Source organism: Lolium rigidum, chromosome 7 (assembly GCF_022539505.1).
Source record: "Lolium rigidum isolate FL_2022 chromosome 7, APGP_CSIRO_Lrig_0.1, whole genome shotgun sequence".
Taxonomy (NCBI): Eukaryota; Viridiplantae; Streptophyta; class Magnoliopsida; order Poales; family Poaceae; genus Lolium; species Lolium rigidum.
In genome coordinates, this window is record NC_061514.1 from 152,554,219 (window position 1) to 152,572,716 (window position 18,498).

Genomic DNA, 18,498 nt, shown 5'->3' on the forward strand with positions numbered 1-18,498 from the left:
TATGTATTAGTCCAAGTATGGGGTACTACATTATCATAGGTTCACTCACACAACACTTACCAAACCATTGAAGATTATTCATCTATGTGAAGCGAAAGCACTTAACGTAATTCCCGTATGTCCTCATGAACACGTTTGGTCATCATAAGTAAAACAATCGGCTTTTCCTTTGCTATAAAAAGATTGGGCCACTCGCTGCAATTATTATTACTGCAATTATTATTACTGCATTTTATTTACTCATACTTTATTTATCTGCAATACCAAATACCCCTGCAAATTTGTTTGCTAGTGTTTATAGTGAATCCTCGATGAAAACTACTCGTCAACACCTTCTGCTCCTCGTTGGGTTCGACACTCTTATTTATCGGAAGTACTAAGATACACCCCCTATACGTGTGGGTCATCAAGACTATTTTCTGGCGCCGTTGCCGGGGAGTGAAGTGCTATTGGAGAGTGGAATTGGTAAAGGTAATTTTTACTGTAAGTGATATTTTATTCTTGTCTGCTACTGCTTTATTTCATTATGGAGGCGTCTCCGTTTGACTCTCTATTTGGAATTACTACTACCACTGTTACGGTAGTAGATGAATCACCGCGTGCTCAATTGGATCCTTTTAAAATACCTATGAATTTTTTTGAACGTGTTATGAATAACTGCTATTTTGGAGATGGAACTGTCCATCCGGGTGATCATTTACTCTTTATACATGAATTATGTGAGTTGTTCAAGTGTGCAGGTATCTCAATGGACCAAATTAAGAGGAAATTATTCTCTTTATCTCTTAAGGGAAGAGCTGCAGAATGGTATAAGATGCTGAAGTACCTCTCTTTTTCTAAATTTTATCCTCCAAGTGAGATTCATAAAGATCGGAATCAATTATATAATTCTGGCCTCAAGATGGAGAGAGTATTGCCCAAGCATGGGGGATATTAAAGTCACATTCATGAGCTCCCATTAATATTGTTATTAATAATTTCTATGCAAGGCTTTCTCTTCATGATAAGGATTTATTGGATGCTTCTTGTTCTGGATCATTTACACATATGAAAGAAGAAGCTAAATGGGATATTCTCGACCGCATTAATTATGATTATGAATGCATTGGATATTTTATGCAAACTAATGACTTTCCTAATACTAGTGTTGTTTATGGTCTTGATTCTCAAATTCTTGCAAATTGTTTTAAGGCTTTTGCCTCTTATCTTGATGTTCCCAAAAAGGAGTGGAACAAGTATCATGCACCTTATAAAGATATTGTTGATTGTGTTTCTGCTAGAAATATTGAAGTTTGTACCGCTGATCGTGTTTTGCCTGAAAATTATATTGAGAAAGTACCTTTCCCTGCCAAGGTAAAGGAGCATTCTATTATTACTAGTGTGGTTAATAAAAGTAAAAAAAGAATGCTATAGAACCAGATGAACAAATAACTACTGAACCTGTAGTAGCAATAATAAAGGACTTGGTTACTGAAAATGTAGAAGATGGAGATATTATATTTTGTGAAGATGCTTCTAATATTGTTTCATATCCTAGTAAATCCAAGAAAACTAGTGTTCATATGCTTTCTATCAGAATAGGTGATTATTGCTATTATGGTTTATGTGATATTGGTGCAAGTTCTAGTGCTATTCCTTATGAGCTTTAGAGGGAAATTATGCATGAAATCGGTTCTTGTGAACTTGAAGAAATTGATGTGGTTATTTAGCTTGCTAATAGAGAGACCATTTCTCTGATTGGTATTGTTAGAGATGTGGAAGTTTTATGTGGTAAGATTAAATATCCTGTTGATTTTCTAGTACTTGGTTCAGCTGCTAGTAAGACTTGTCCTATAATTTTTGGTAGACCTTTCTTGAATACTTGTGGTGCTATAATAGATTGCAAGAAGGAGAAAATTCTTACTAAATTTTATGGAGAGTCTTATGAGTTCAATTTTTCTAAGTTTGCTAAAGGTCCTTATAAAATTGAATTGCCTAATGAGGATTTTATAGTTGAACAACTTGCTTCTTTTGATGTTGCTGCTAGCAATGCTTTGCACCAATATATGTAGGATCACGAAAGTGAGATCTTTACGGAGGAAAGAAATGAGATTGATGAGATTTTTCTTCGTCAACCGGAGATGCTTAAGCATGATTTACCTGTGGAAGATTTGGGTACCACACTACCACCCAAAGAGGATCCTGTTTTCGAATTAAAACCTTTACCTGATGATCTTAAATATGCTTATATTGATGATAAGAAAATATATCCTGTTATTATTAGTTCTAAACTTTCAGGACATGAAGAGGAAATATTATTGGGAGTATTGAAGAAACACCGAGGAGCTATGGGATACACACTTGATGATTTGAAGGGGATTTCTCCTATAATATGTCAGCATGCTATTAATATGGAACCGTATGCAAAGCCAGTTGTTGAACATCAACGTCGTTTAATTCTGAAGATGAAGGATGTGGTAAGAAATGAGGTATTGAAACTTCTTGATGCTTGTATTATTTATCCTATTGCTGATAGTAGATGGTTTAGTCATGTGCATTGTGTCCCTAAGAAAGGACGAATTACTGTTGTGCCTGATGAGAATGATGAACTTATTCCTCAAAGAGTAGTAGTTGATTATAGGATGTGCATTGATTATAGAAAAGTTAATAAAGTTACTAAGAAATATCATTATCGTTGACCATTTATTGATCAACTGTTAGAAAGGTTGTCTAAGAAAACTCATTTTTGTTTCCTTGATGGTTATTCTGGGTTTTCTCAAATTGCTGTTAAAAAGCAAGATCAAGAGAAAACCACTTTTACCTGTCCTTATGGAACTCATGCTTATAGACGTATGCCTTTTGGTTTGTGTAATGCTCCTGCTACATTTCAAAGATGCATGTCTGCTATCTTTCATGGTTTTTGTGCAGAAATTGTGGAAGTATTCATGGACAATTTCTCCATCTATGAGACTTCTTTTGATAATTGTTTGCACAATCTTGATAAAGTTTTGCAGAGATGTGAAGAAACTAATCTTGTTCTTAATTAGAAGAAATGCCACTTTATGGTAAATGGAGGAATTGTTCTTGGACATAAAATTTCTGAAAGAGGTATTGAAGTCGACAGAGCCAAAGTGGAAGCAATTGAGAAATGCCATGTCCCGGGGATGTTAAAGGTATTCATAGTATTCTTGGTCATGCTGGTTTCTATAGGAGGTTTATTAAAGATTTCTCTAAAATTTCAAAGCCTCTTACTAATCTTCTCCAAAAGGATGTACCTTTTATTTTTGATGATGACTATAAGGAAGCTTTTGAAACTCTAAAGAAGGCTTTAACCACTGCTCCTATTGTTCAACCACCTGATTGGAATTTACCCTTTGAAATTATGTGTGATGCTAGTGATTTTGCAGTAGGTGTTGTTCTTGGACAGCGAGTAGATAAGAAGTTAAATGTTATTCATTATGCTAGTAAGACTCTTGATGCTGCTCAAAAGAATTATGCTACTACTGAAAAGGTATTTCTACCTGTAGTCTTTGCTTGTGATAGGTTTAGACCTTATATTGTTGATTCGAAATTTACTATTCATACTGATCATGCTGCTATTAGATACCTTATGGAAAAGAAAGATGCTAAGCCTAGGCTTATTAGATGGGTGTTGCTTTTACAAGAGTTTGATTTGCATATTATAGATAGGAAAGGTGCTAAAAATGTTGTTGCTGATAATTTGTCTAGATTAGAAAACATTTCGTACGATCATATTCATGTTAATGATAGTTTTCCAAATGAACAATTGGCTGTAGTAAAAGTAACCTCGCGTGAGAGTCTTGGTATGCTGATTATGCTAACTTTATTGTTTCCAAGTATTTGCCTCCAACATTTACAGCTCAACAAAGAAGTAATTCTTTTATGACTTGAGGTATTATTTTTGGGATGACCCACACTTATCTTAAAGAAGGGGTGGATGGTATTATGCGAAGATGTGTTCCGGAATATGAGCAACAGGAGATATTGAGAAAATGTCATGGTAGTGCTTATGGAGGACATCATGCTGGAGATAGAACTGCACAAAAGGTTCTACAATCAGGTTTTTATTGGCCTACTCTTTTTAAGGATGCAAGAAAGTTTATTTTATCTTGTGATGAATGCCAAAGAGTTGGTAATATTTCTAGATGCAATGAAATTCCTATGAGTTATTCTCTTGTTATTGAACCATTTGACTGCTGGGAATTTGACTTTATGGGTCCTATTCCTCCTTCAGAAGGTTATACTCATATACTTGTTGATGCTGATTATATCACTAAATGGGTAGAAGCTATACCTACAAAGAGTGTTGATGGTGAGACCTCATTAAAAATGCTTAAATATGTTATTTTCCCTAGATTTTGTGTGCCTAGATATCTTATGACTGATGGAGGTTCTCATTTTATTCATGGTGGTTTTAGAAAGACACTTGCTAGATATGATGTTAATCATAGAATTGCTTCAGCCTATCATCCTCAAACAAGTGGGCAAGTAGAATTATCAAATAGAGAGATTAAATCTATCTTGCAAAAGACTGTTAATAAATCTAGGAAGAATTGGGCTAGTAAGTTAAATGATGCTTTATGGGCTTATAGAACTTCTTATAAAAATCCTACGGGTATGTCTCCTTACAAAATGGTTTTTGGAAAAGTTTGTCACTTTCTTTTAGAATTAGAACACAAATCGTATTAGGCAGTGAAAGAACTTAATGGAGACTTTAAACTAGCCGGTAAAAAAAGGTTGCTTGACTTGAGTTCTCTAGATGAATGGAGGAATGAAGCTTATGAAAATTCTAGACTCTTTAAAGAGAATATTAAAAAGTGGCACGATAAGAGAATTCTTAAGAGAGAGTTCCATGTTGGTGATAAAATTATATTGTATAGGTCTCGTCTCAGTTTTTTTGCAGGAAAATTACTCTCGAAATGGGAAGGACCTTTTACTATTGAAGAGGTGTATCGTTCCGGTGCCATAAAAATTGCTTCATTGAAGGATAACACTACACAAGTGGTGAATGGGAAAAGACTCAAGCATTATATTTCTCGAGATTCTTATAATGAAGATATTGATGTTGTCCAAGTGGTGACTCCGGAAGAATTCATTAAGGAGCAAATTCAGGAATCTGCAGAGTCTGTTTTTGAATAGGTAACGGTTTTAGTAAGACAAAGTTCGCGTTAAACTTCCTAGTTTATATTTTTGTCATTTTTATTAAATATGAAAAATTACGAGACGGAAACGGGTAGGAGAAGGTGCCCAGGGGAACCAAACCACCCCTAGGCGCGGGCCAGCTCCAGGCCGCGCCTAAGCATGGTCTGGGCGCCCTGGTGCACCTTTCCGACCCGGTTTCGCCTTGTTCGCTTCCTTTTGTTACGAAAGTTTTTGCTATATAATCCCCCGGATTCCCCGAGGTCTGTATATCGTGTTCTCATCGTGTTTTTGTTTCGAGTTGTTTCTACCAGGTTTTGTTCTCGGTTTTAGAGGCATCATGGTCTCCACCAACAACGACAAGGGCAAGGGGCTACCGGAAGATGATCTCCAAGATTACCGCCGAAGGAGTAATCCGTCACATGTATTGGCATCCCCTTGGCTTGTTCCAAGATTGGGGAGTGTCGTGGTATCATACTATTATCTTTTACTTATTTACTTTTTAGTAGAGTCATATCTCGAGTAGTGGAGTTATCATATAGGATAGTTTGCAGTGTGGAAATATCTCTCCTTTAGTTGATTATCTATGTATCCCTTGGTGAGAGTTGCCGTTATGGAATATTAATGAGAAGTTTTTATCATTTACTTTCTGCATATCTTATTTTAGTTTGTAATTTCTATCATATGATTAATCTTGTTGGTTAGTATTGGTATCACTTTAGGAGCATGAAGTTATTCTAGTTGGTCTTGGCAAACTTAGCATTGGTCAGTAGCAACAATACTTTGAGGCTTAAGTAGAAAAGAGAGAAATACATGTAGATATATTATTCCATTATCTTTCTTTCTTGTTCGCTCATAAGCTTAATACTCTTAAGATTGAATCGTTTGTACTTCCAAGGAAGATTGCATTTTTTCTATCACATGTATATTTGTTTGTTTCGCTCGACTCTTATGCTTGCTACCCAACCTTGCTAGCCAAAGACATGTACTGAGAGGGAGTGCTTCTCGTGCATCCAAACCATGAACCAAAAAATCATGCCATTTGTGTCCAACATATCTACCTATATGTGGTATTTCTCTGCCACTCTTAAGTGAATTGCTTGTGTGCTACTTTTAAACCTTCAAACATTATACCTGTTTTGTGTTTTGTTCTTAGCTCATGAGGAAGTATTGAATGTTTTGATGTCTTTTCATGACTTCATTTCGTGACTAGCATGAATAATGTGCTAAGTCCTTAATTTTGCAAAAAGAGCAAGGCGCTAGGTGCCCATCCCAAACAAAATATTAATTAAATAAACAAATAAACAAACAATGCTCCACACATTATGTACTGGAGAGATCCTAAATAATGGTGTACAACGGAGAACTACATGGGAGTCGCTCTTGAGGTCACTATATGAAAAGATGATAGATTGTTCAATGCTATCAGTTTACATAGACATGCATACCTCTCAAAATGTATATTTTCAACACTCCTATTGCATTTAAAACAAAAAGCTCTAGCACATGAGTAATCTTGCTTCCTCTCGCGCAGGGCCTTTCTTTTACTTTTATGTTGAGTCGGTAAACCTATCCCTCTGTCTCAAGCAAACATTAGAGTTGTTGTGATCAAACCATTTATATATGTTGATCCATTCAATCCTCTCTTTTATTCTTCCTTGTGTAGCACAATGCTTTTATCTGAATGAATATAACCTTAAAAGCTATCTATGATTGAAAAGAGATTGTAATGATTGAGCATGTGATTTCTGCAATAAGCTCTAATATAAAGACTCTGCTCGAAAGATAAGCACAATTTGTTAATTGTTCTCTGACCAAGAACGAAAGTTTGCCATCACCAATTATGATTTCCACTATGCAACTCTATTTAATGATTCCTTACTCATTGCAAGTTGAATTATATAAGAAGTTGTTGTCTATAATGACTTGTGTATTGGTAAGTATGATGCTTCTTGTTCATATTTTGTTTATCGACACTTCACTCCATAAACCTGTGGTCTGGTTTACTAAGTTCAGTTTCGCTTGGGGGAGTTGATACGTCCAATTTGCATTACTATTTTATATCATAATTTACTGTTATCCATTGATATATTTCATATTAAGTGGTGATACTTATGACATTCCATCTATTTTGCATGTTTGATGATTATTGGACAATCAACCGCCGGAGCCAGGATTCTGCTGGAAAGAGGACCGTCAAGACACCATATTTCTGAAGACCAACAATTCCCAGAAAATATACAGAAAATCCCTATTTTTTCAGATGACGGAGAAAGCCAGAAGGGGAGGAAGAGATGGGCCCTGAGAGGGCCAGACCACCCCTAGGCGCGGGCCAGCCGCAGGCTGCGCCTAGGCATGGTTTGGGCGCCCTGGCCCACTTCTGACGATGCCCCCTCGCGTATTTCAACCCCCCGAGAAACCTAAGATCGGGGGAGAGACCACAGAAATATTCCGCCGCCGCTACGGGGCGGAGAACCAGAGAGAAAGAAAAGCTCTCCGGTAGGCAGAAATCTGCCGGGGAAATTCCCTCTCGGAGAGGGAAATCGTCACCATCGTCGCCGCCATCGAGCTGGACTTCATCGAGATCATCATCACCATCATCTCCACCACCAGTACCATCATCACTGTCGTCTCCTCGCCGTCCCGCTGTAACATCTTGGGTTTGATATTTGTCTAGTTCATAGGGGAAACTTTCCCGGTGTTGATTACTCCTTATAGTTGATGCTATTGAGTGAAACCATTAAATTAAGGTTTATATCAAGATTTTTATTCATCATTATATCACCTCTGATTATGATCCATATGATGTCTCGTGACTAGTTCATTTAGTTCTCGAGGACATGGGAGAATTCATGATGTTAATAGTGGAACTATGTTGAGTAATATGCAATTATTTGATATTTAAGTTGTGGTGCTATTCTTCTAGTGGTGTCATGTGAACGTCGACTACATGATACTTCGACTTCATGGGCCTAGGGGAATGCATCGTGTATTTTTCTACTAATTGTGGGGTTGCGGGAGCGACAGAAACCCAAACCCCCGTTAGGAAACTGGTGCACGAGGGATTGTACGATCTCAAAGTTTAGGACTGTGGTTAGATTTATCTTAATTATTTTCTTGTAGTTGCGGATGCTTGCAAGAGGTATAATCACAAGTATGTATTAGTCCAAGTATTGGGTAGTACATTAGCATAGGTTCACCCACACAACACTTACCAAACCATTGAAGATTATTCAGCTATGTGAAGCGAAAGCACTTGACGTAATTCCCATGTTTCCTCAGGAACGTTTGGCCATCATAAGTAAAACAACCGGCTTGCCCTTTGCTATAAAAAAGATTGGTTCACTCGCTGCAATTATAGTTACTGCATTTTATTTACTCGTACTTTATTTATCTGCAATACCAAATACCCCTGCAAACATGTTTGCTAGTGTTTACAGTGAATCCTCGATCAAAACTGCTCGTCAACACCTTCTGCTCCTCGTTGGGTTCGACACTCTTACTTATCGAAAGTACTATGATACACCCCCTATACTTGTGGGTCATCAGTGATGAAGGAGATAAGATTGGGGAATCTGACTCATCTTTGAGCATGAACACACAAAAACACATGATGGGAAGGCACCTAATCATGGGAAGAAGAAGCACAAGGGTGTGGGTATTTTGGAGGAGATAGAAGAGGCTAATGGGAATATATTTAGCAACAGACTAGCCCCAAAAAGTGATGTCCCAACCTTGGATAGGGCAAAAAATAGAGCCATGGTGAGGAATCTTCAGTCATCAGAAGGTAGTACATATTTACCTACTATTGCTAACACTTCTGATTATAGTATCTTAGACATTGCTAGCAAGGTAGGAATTGAACTTGGCACTACTCTGGACATGATAGATACTAATTTAGCCTTGATCAGAGAGCAAGAACAAGCTAGGGTGAACATTTTTCTGAGTAAAGAGGAGGACCCTGAAATTTTGGAATATCCATTAGACATGGACAAACAGCCAGATGATGTTGACCAAATTCTAATGGATATTCTTAAAATGGGAAAAGGGGACTGTGAGGTTTTAACAGACAACTTGATTTCCCCATACATTAGTGGGGCAGAACATAATGTGGGAGGAAGAGTGACTCCTTTGGAGCTTCACTACAAAACCCCCATTAAACCTAAGGTGAAGTGTAGAAATGGGAAAAAGAAAGATTCTAAATGATAAGTGGCTTCACATGGAATAGTAGAGGTACAGGGGAAGAGAGTAAGAAAAGCTATATTAGAAAGAATATAAAGGATCACAAATTCGGAAATTCAATTCGGCTCCCGGGTGCATATGCTCCCTCTATCAAAAAGTTATATTTCAAAATGTCGAAAAATTTTGAAAAAAATTCTACATGTACATCTCCATAATATACGTACGTTCGTCAAGTTTCGCGAGGAACCAATATGTTTTGTGGTCTGTGTAAAAAAGAGAAAATTTATCTCCTGAAAAGGCTTATTTTCAGCATTGAATTTTGTCTTTTTTACACACGTCACATGATAAGTCGGATTTTTATGAAACAACTTTGTGAGCGCGTAGCACGTGAAGTTGTACGTTCGAATTTTTCGTTTCAATTTTTTGAAATTTCAAAATATATGTAACATACATTTCAAGATAAAGGGAGCATATATGCTCCCATGTGCCAAAACACCATCCCCATCACAAATTAGACTTTGTTGGTATATAGGAAACAGTGAGACGGGAATACCCAACTAATTTCCTTAAGGAAATAAGTGGAGGGTATGAGTTCTGTTGGGATGGTATACCCGCAAGAGGGACATATGGGGGGATTTTACTGGGAGTAAATAGAGAAACTTATGACGTGGTGGAAAAGCAAAGAGGGGTTTATTTTGTTAGATTCCTTATAGCAAGCAAGAAAGACAACTTCACCTGGAATCTAGTGGTGGTATATGGGGATGCACAGCAAGATGGCAAAGCCAACTTCTTAGTAGAACTAGTGAATGTCATTAGGAGCTCCACACACCCCATACTGATCACTGGTGATTTTAACATGACCAGGAAAGGAAGTGAGAAAAATAAGCCAGGGGGATATAATAGATGGAGTCCATTGTTTAATGTTGCAACTGAGCAAGGTGGATTAACGGAAATAGCTCTTTCAGGCAGGAAATTCACTTGGTGCAACAACCATGAAGATCCCACCTATGAATTATTGGATAGGGTTTTAGTATCACCATCATGGGAAGAAAAATTCCCATTGGTATGTGCAACAACTTTACCTGGTGAATTATCTGATCTTACGTACCCCCATTTTAATCAAGACAGGGGACATGCCCAAGACCCAGGTTATTTTCAGATTTGAAAACTGCTGGTTCTTGAGACCTGACCTCAAGGAAGTGATAAATGGGATATGGATCACAAAAAATTTATGGGAATAGGAACATTGACATATGGCAAAAAATATTTGAATGCTTGAGGAAAACCTTGAAAGGATGGAATTGAAATATTGAGGGGGATATAGGAAAAAAAGAGGATCTCTAGCTATCCAAATAGATGAAATTGATAAAAATGGGGGAGTTATATGGTCTAATACAAACAGAAATATAGGTTAAAAATGTTACAGAATCAATTGAAGACAATCATTAAAGAAGAGGAAATTAAATGGATCCAGAGGGCAAAAGAAAAAGAAATGCTGGAGGGGGATAATATCAATAGATATTATCACTCCGAGGAAAATGGGAGGAGAAGGAAAACTTTGATTGTAAGTTTAAATCAGGATGAGGGTTTGATAGAATGTCAGGAAAATCTAAAGAGATATATTACTGACTTCTATAAAAAACTCTTTGGTAATCCAGATTTAAATGATATTCGATTTAATAATGTAGGAATAGAAAGGCTCAATGAAGAGGATTGTGAGTTTTTAATGAAAGATTTCACCATGGAGGACCTAAAGACTTCTGTGTTTGAAATGGCAGCTAATAAAGCAGCTGGCCCAAATGGGTTTAATGCAGAATTCTACCAAAAAATTGAGATCGAATTGGTGAAGCAGGATCTTTTTGACCTGCTGAATGATTTCCAAAAAGGAGAGTTAGATATAGATAGATTAAACTATGGGGTAATTACCTTAGTTCCAAAAGGGAAGGATGCAGACAGGATTCAAAAGTACAAGCCCATCTGTCTCTTGAATGTGTCTTTCAAAATTATAACAAGGGTTTTAGTCAATAGACTCATTCAAGTGATTTGGAAGATTGTACTTTTGAATCAAACAGCTTTTATTAAAGTAAGATATATAATGGAGGGTGTAAATATATTACATGAGATTTTAAATGACCAAAAGGAAAAAATCTGGAGTTCTTTTCAAGATTGACTTTGAGAAAGCCTTTCACAAGGTCAAATGGCCTTTTCTTTATCAATCAATGGAAGCAAAAGGACTTCCATCCAAATGGATAGACTTGATAATAAAAACAGTGACTAGTGGCAAAGTGGGAATCAATGTTAATGGAGAGATTGGGGCATACACTTTCCCCCATTCTCTTTGACCTTGCTGTAGATATTCTTGCAGTTCTTGTCAAAAGAGCACACGGGGAGTAAGACATGAGGGATCCACTTTCCCCCATTCTTTTTGACCTTGCGTAGATATTCTTGCAGTTCTTGTCAAAAGAGCACACGGGGAGGGTTTGTTGACTGGACTAGGCACATATCTGATAGAGGGGGTGTTGTTATCTTGCAGTATGCAGAAGATACCATCCTCCTTCTGGAAGATAACCTGGATCATGCAAGAAATATGAAAGTAATTCTTTGTTTATTTGAGAAAATTTCAGGATTGAAAATCAATTTTCACAAGAGTGACATCTATTGCCTAGGGGAAGCTTTAGAAAGGGAAGGGGACTTTGAAAGGATTTTCACCTGTGAATCTAGGTTGCTTCCCATGAAATACCTAGGTGTACCAATTAACAAAAAAATACTGAGAAATTCTGATTGATATTCTACTGAAGGAAAAATGAGTAATAAATTAGGACCTTGGCAAGGAAAAATGTTGGTGATGGGAGGGAGAGTTACCCTGATCAACTCATCCTTGACTAGTGTTCCTTTGTACATGCTCTCCTTCTATAGGATACCAAGTGGTGTGAAAGAAAATTGGACAGAATTAGGAATAGTTTCCTATGGGATGAAACTGAAGATAAAAATAAATATCATTTGGTTAATTGGCATATGGAGAAAATGAATATTGCTTTGTTAGCTAAGTGGCTATGGAAGCTTTTTAATGAGGATGGAATATGGCAGCAAATCCTTAGGAAAAATATCAACAAAAACAGACTCTTTGCCAGGCAGTAACCAAGAATGGGGACTCACATTTCTGGCAGGGGCTAATGGAGGTTAAAAAATTCTTTTGGCAACATTGCAGGGTTCAAGTTGGGAATGGAGCTAGAACAAGCTTTTGGGAGGATCAGTGGATAGGTCCTTCCTGTCTAGCAAAAACCTTCCCAAGAATGTTCTTACTATGAACAAAAATGCTACAGTACAGAAAGTTTTTGATGCAGGTGTAGGAAGAGCAATGGTTGGAGGACTTAGAGAACAATGGAATGAATTAAAAAGCTACTGAAAAGGGTTAACTTAAACAATGAACCTGACAAGTTGATTTGGAAATTAACAAATTTAGGGAAATTTTTAGTTAAATCCTTGTATCTAGCAATGCAATGAAGTGGTTCCCTGCAGGTTCATGTGGAAAGTTAAGATGCCCCTTAGAATTAAGACTTTCTTGTGGATAATGCTGGAAAAAACATACTAACAAGAGATGCGATGTTGCAAAGGGGAGGTAAATGTGAGAAGAAGTGTCTACTATGTGGAAGTAATGAATCTATTAACCATCTCTTTTTCAAATGTTCCCTTGCTAGATACATTTGAAATGTGGTCAGCTGCACTTTTGGTTTTAATTTCTAATTTGAATCTGCTGATCATTGCATCTCCGATTGGTTGAAGGGTTTTGGGGGAAGAAAAAGAAAATCCTTGTTGTAGGAATAGCTGCTGTAATTTGGAGCATTTGGAAAACAAGGAACTTGGCATGTTTTGAGAAAAAATGGCCTGATGAACCTTATGTTGTGATTCTAAAAATCTGTTACTATATTAACTGTTGGAGTTTGTTGCAGGTGAAGGAGGATGCTAAAGGTCGGCTGGAATTCTGTGCAAAGGTGCTGGAAAAGTGCAATGGAAATGTTTGGGTCAAGGAGAAGCTGGATTTCATGGATGTCGAGGCTGATGATGTAGGAAGAATAAAATTAGAAGGGAGGAAAAGAAGACTGGCAACAAAGGGAAAGAAAAGAAAGGATGCAACCTGGTGCAACATAGTTGATCCTGATGGGAGGAGGTGGAAGTTTGCAACAATGGAGACTTTTTCTTTCTTGGTCTCAGTTTGTTTTGCACCACAACTTTCTATCTTTTGCTTTTGCCTATTAAGAACTGTTGTTTGTGGAAAACCCTGTCTGTAGTATGTCTAAGTGTTTGTTGTGTTTGCAAGGTGTATGAGGGTACTTTGTAGCATGCTGGTTTCCTTAATGAAATCGGGGGTGACTCTCTTTTATCTAAAAAAAAGTTCCCTCCAGCGTGGTTGAGGTGTTGCTACCCCCGACCCAGCTACCTCTCTTCTCTATGTCTAGGCCCTGCTCCGGTGACCACATCAAGATGGCGAGGATGACTTCAAGACCGCGGTGGTGTGTGCTAGTGGGTGGCAAGTTAGGTGGAGCACGTCGAATCGTCTGGGTTTGTGGGTTTGGTGGGCGGGAGAAATCCTGGTCGGCATGCTCGACACCAACGCGGTGACGCCTGCGGGTGTCGCCCTACCTTCCTGAAGGACGTCGGTTGTCCCTCTTCCCAATTGAATGGATCGTAGAGAACAAGAGGGGGGTGAATGGGCACTACGTCAAGTTTTAGCCTTTTTCAATTTTTAGTGCAACGGAAGATAAATATGATAGCTTTAGCGATGGCGGTGTTCCTACAATGATCCTAGACAAGTACAACAAGCAAAGGAACAATCACAAGATAGTAAGAGTGAGGAGCGGGACAACCGGAGGGCGCGGAGACGAGGCGAGGTTTGTTTCCCGCAGTTCCTCCCACAAAAGGGAGTACGTCTGCGTTGAGGAGGTGCTAGCCTCACACAAGAGACTAGACGGCCACACCACGAAGGAAGGCCTCACCTTCTTCCTCGAGAGAGCTCCACAAAGGTGCTCCCCTTCTCCACTAAGGCACCGGTCGAGGCGGTGATTCCTTCACAAGGTTGGGGCGAGCTCCACACCACAAGGAGGCTCCCAACAACCCATGGAGCTAGTACAACACCAAGCTAGCCTCCATGGATGCACTTCTTCCAAGATTCCACAATAGGAACTCTACCACCAAGATCCACTAAGGACTACCACGAATTGGTGAAATTTCTCTCGGTAGAATGATAGATCGGGGTCTCCTCCACCACTCCTCAAAGTATGAGCAAGATTGATTGGGTAGGGAGAGAGATCCACTAAGTTTGAGCTCAGCAACAATGGAGGAGAGAGAGAAGAGCTAAAACGAATTGGGAAGAAGGGGCCCTTAAATAGGCTCCTCCAAATCCAACCGTTATGTCCAGTTTTTGCCTAAGCGGTACTACCGCTTTTGGAAAGCGGTACTACCGCTCTGAGTTCGAATCCCCACAGATCTTGTCCACGTGGACACATTGCGGTACTACCGCTCGCGGTACCGCTTGAGGTACCGCAATAGGGTCCAGACCTTACTGGATCCAAAGCGGTACCGAAACGGTACCAGAGCGGTACTGCCGTAACATGTTACGGTACTTGAGCGGTACCGTGGGTGGTACTACCGCTTGCAAGCGGTACTACCGCTCAAGGTACCGTAACTTGTTCTGTGGGACAAATCCAGCGCAGAACTCTGAGCGGTACCGTGAGGCGGTACCTATAGGGGTAGCGGTACTACCGCTACAGGTACCGGTAGTACCGGCCTGGCTAAAACTGGTTTTCTTCCCTTTTTCTCTCCAGCCATGTCACCTCGCGAAACACACACAAAACCAGAAAACCTACAGCTACCCATAACTACGCTTCAGTCCTCCGATCTTGACGTGTCCAGCGAGGTCACCGTGCATGTAGCGACCCGAACCTGGTAGGGTTCGAATCTCTGTGCTTACAGTGCTATCCCTGGATCATAGCTAGCACACACAGTAACAAATGAATATCAAGATATAACATACGTCATTTTATTATTCAAACGATGAATCCAGAGTTTATTACATCCTTGCACAGCATAGTGGCTGGCTCACATTACAGCGGAAACATAAAGGTACGTCTTGGGCTTCATCAACGCCACAGGGCTTGTTGAGTATAGGCCCGTGATCCTATCGTCCTTACTCGTCATCTGCAACAGGTAAAGTTACAGCCAAAAACATTTGGTCAATACTTTGAATGTATTGGCAAGTTACACAAGTTGCAAAGTGGTTTATATTTTTATACATGCAAAGGTATGTCAAAGGAAGGCTCAGGGTTTATTTTTTCGTAAAGCCAATTTTGTTTTGTGAAAACTTTTTTAAAAACTTTCTTTGTCTTTATATATTTTTAAAACAAAATAATATAGGGCTGGACAAACACAAGAAATCCACCAAGGTTCACCATCCTACATCCCATCCCCAAAACAAGCTAAACTAACTCCAGAGCCACTCACTGGATAGAGTTAGCATGCAATAAGTTTTTAGGCAACACTAAATTCAGAGCCACTCACTGGATGAAAGTAGTAATTGCAAAACAGTTCGGACAATCCTAAGTTCAGAGCCACTCACTGGATAAACTTAGCATGCCAAAACAATTTTTGAAAAGGTTTTGAAAACATAGGAGATCCTTCATCCGCTTCAATCTTCAGTTGCTCAAATTGCTCATATCCGGGAGCACGGCTAATCGATTAGATCATACACTCTGCAGAGGTTGTACACTTTCCCCACATGTCACAATCCATCCTTTTTGTTGTATCCTTCATTTGGCTTAACCGGGCATGGATCATGACGAAGTTTTCCATAGAAGCCCCCTATACATAATCCCAGTCCGCCCGCAACTATGATCCGAAGACCCCTCTCCAATGGCGGTACCGATGCAAGGGTTTCCCTCTATGTACGACTAAGCCAGAGCCCATATAGCATGTGGCTGTACTGGAAGCTTCTTTAACTGAAACTTTGAAGATCTCTTTGACCCTGGGCGGCGGTCCCCACCAAAACCTGAGTCTGCAGAGCCACTCACTGGATGCAGCTCTTGTAGACGCTCCCAACATACCACTCCGCCCAGAGGAAAACATTTTTTTAAGTTTTTATTTCAGAAATATTTTCACCATACAACCCCAGAATGGGCGCATGTCATTTTTCATAAAAGGTTTTGTTCTTTGAAAACCCATATCCCACGTCTACCAAGCAATTGGCTAAGCACTCATAGAATATACGCATTTTAATAAAATGGCTACAAGGAACATGGTAAGAAATCCTATGGCTCTCTACTAGGAAAGCAAAGCATAATTTTCCTACACATGCATTTCTACAAAAATATTTGTAAAACATGCATATCAAAAATAGTAGGACAAAAGGTCATGTGTAACTTGCCTTTCTTTGGTGAAGAGTAGTTATCTTGTGAACTTAGCAACTCATATTATTTCTTTGATAAACTATCCCGCCACTCTTCGTGAAATCTATCGCAACGAAAAGGAAAGAATACTATACATAAACATCCACACATTTCAGAAGGAAATATCCAACAAAAACGAAATATAGCAAAAATGCATAAACTCCAAATAGAACATCGAATCATTCCAACAGCAACCAAAATACAATAAGTACCAAATGATATCAACTATGGAACACACACAAACATAAGCTATATTATTCTATTGGTTAATTCCAAATTTAACTGTATGAACTAGGGTGTTAACAAGTTAATCTAATTAAGAATTAGTATTAGCGGAAACAATTTTAGATAACACCAACAGATGGTCATAACCTTTTCATACGTTTTATAGACAGAACAACATTAAAACTGTTTATAGAATTTAAACTATGGTCCAACTAGTTCGAAATTTACCTCAAAAATTACAGAACGAAAAACTGTCAAAAATGAAATCTAAGGCTTCCATAATATTCTACTCCTGCCAAGGTTTCCAGAAAGATTTTATTTACGAAATTTGGCCAAGTAGAACTATAGTTACGAATTTCTGAAGTTTCACGTACAGACTGTAAACGAAAATCTACTCTATCTATACGTGACCAGTTCAGAGTTTAGACTAACTGTCCCAAACTGAAACTACGTGCAGTCTTCAGATTAGATTACCGGTTCAGAACAAGAAAGAAAAAGAGTAGAAAGAACACGAGCAGCTCACCGACGGGATTTAAGAGAGAAGTGATCGGAGACGTCGTGCTCAGATTTAACCAATAGATGACGTTGCTCCTTTCTTCACCCTCACACGATGGACTCCTTTGACCGAAGCTCACCGGGATGGGCCGGACAGCTGCAGCGGCAGTGGCGTCGGCTGCTCGTCGCGGGCGATCTCCGGCTGCGGAATTGGTCGATTAAAATAGGCATGGGATATATGCATAGACAGTATGAAGCGAATGGGAACGAAAATACGGAATATGGGTCTGGTTCCCCATGGTTACCACACCACGATAGTGTGCGTCGCGGCGACCAGCAGAGGACAGAGAGCAATCTCCTGAGCGGCAGCCTTTGGGCGTGAACTCGTTGGAGGGATGGAGGTCGAGGTGAGGATGAATGGCTCATCTATAGAGAGGGAAGAGACCGGGTGAGTCCGTGAGACGAAGGGAGTTGGTCCAGCTCGGTAATGGCTATGATGGCCATAAGTGGCGATTCAAGGTGTACTGAAATGGGGTTTAAATGCCCTGAATGGAACCGTCGGTTGAAGGGGAGTAACTTCCGTGTTTAAAGCGAAGCATTTAGAGATCTAGACTGTTCTAGAGAAAGAGGGGAAAGGTGCAGCCATGGCCTTGAGTCTGTACGTTACTGAGAGGTTGAAGATGATTCGGTGGCTGTGTCGATCGGCCTAGATGGGCCAAGAATGAAAGCAGCCCAAGGGGTGGAGTAAAGGAAAGAAAGAAAAAAAAACAAATAGAGGGAGGGAGGACACGGTGGTGGGCTGCCTTATTTTTCTAGTTAGGATTTGATTCTATTCTATGTGAGCTCAAACAAAATCTAGAAAATTCTGATAAAATAAAATAATTATATTAGACTTTAGGAAAGGTATTTCCAGTCCTTCTTATAAATAAATAATTTATTTTTGATAAATCAATTAACATGCACATGTGTTATATTTAAATCATTTCCAACTCTATATTTGGGGATGTCATGTTATCCC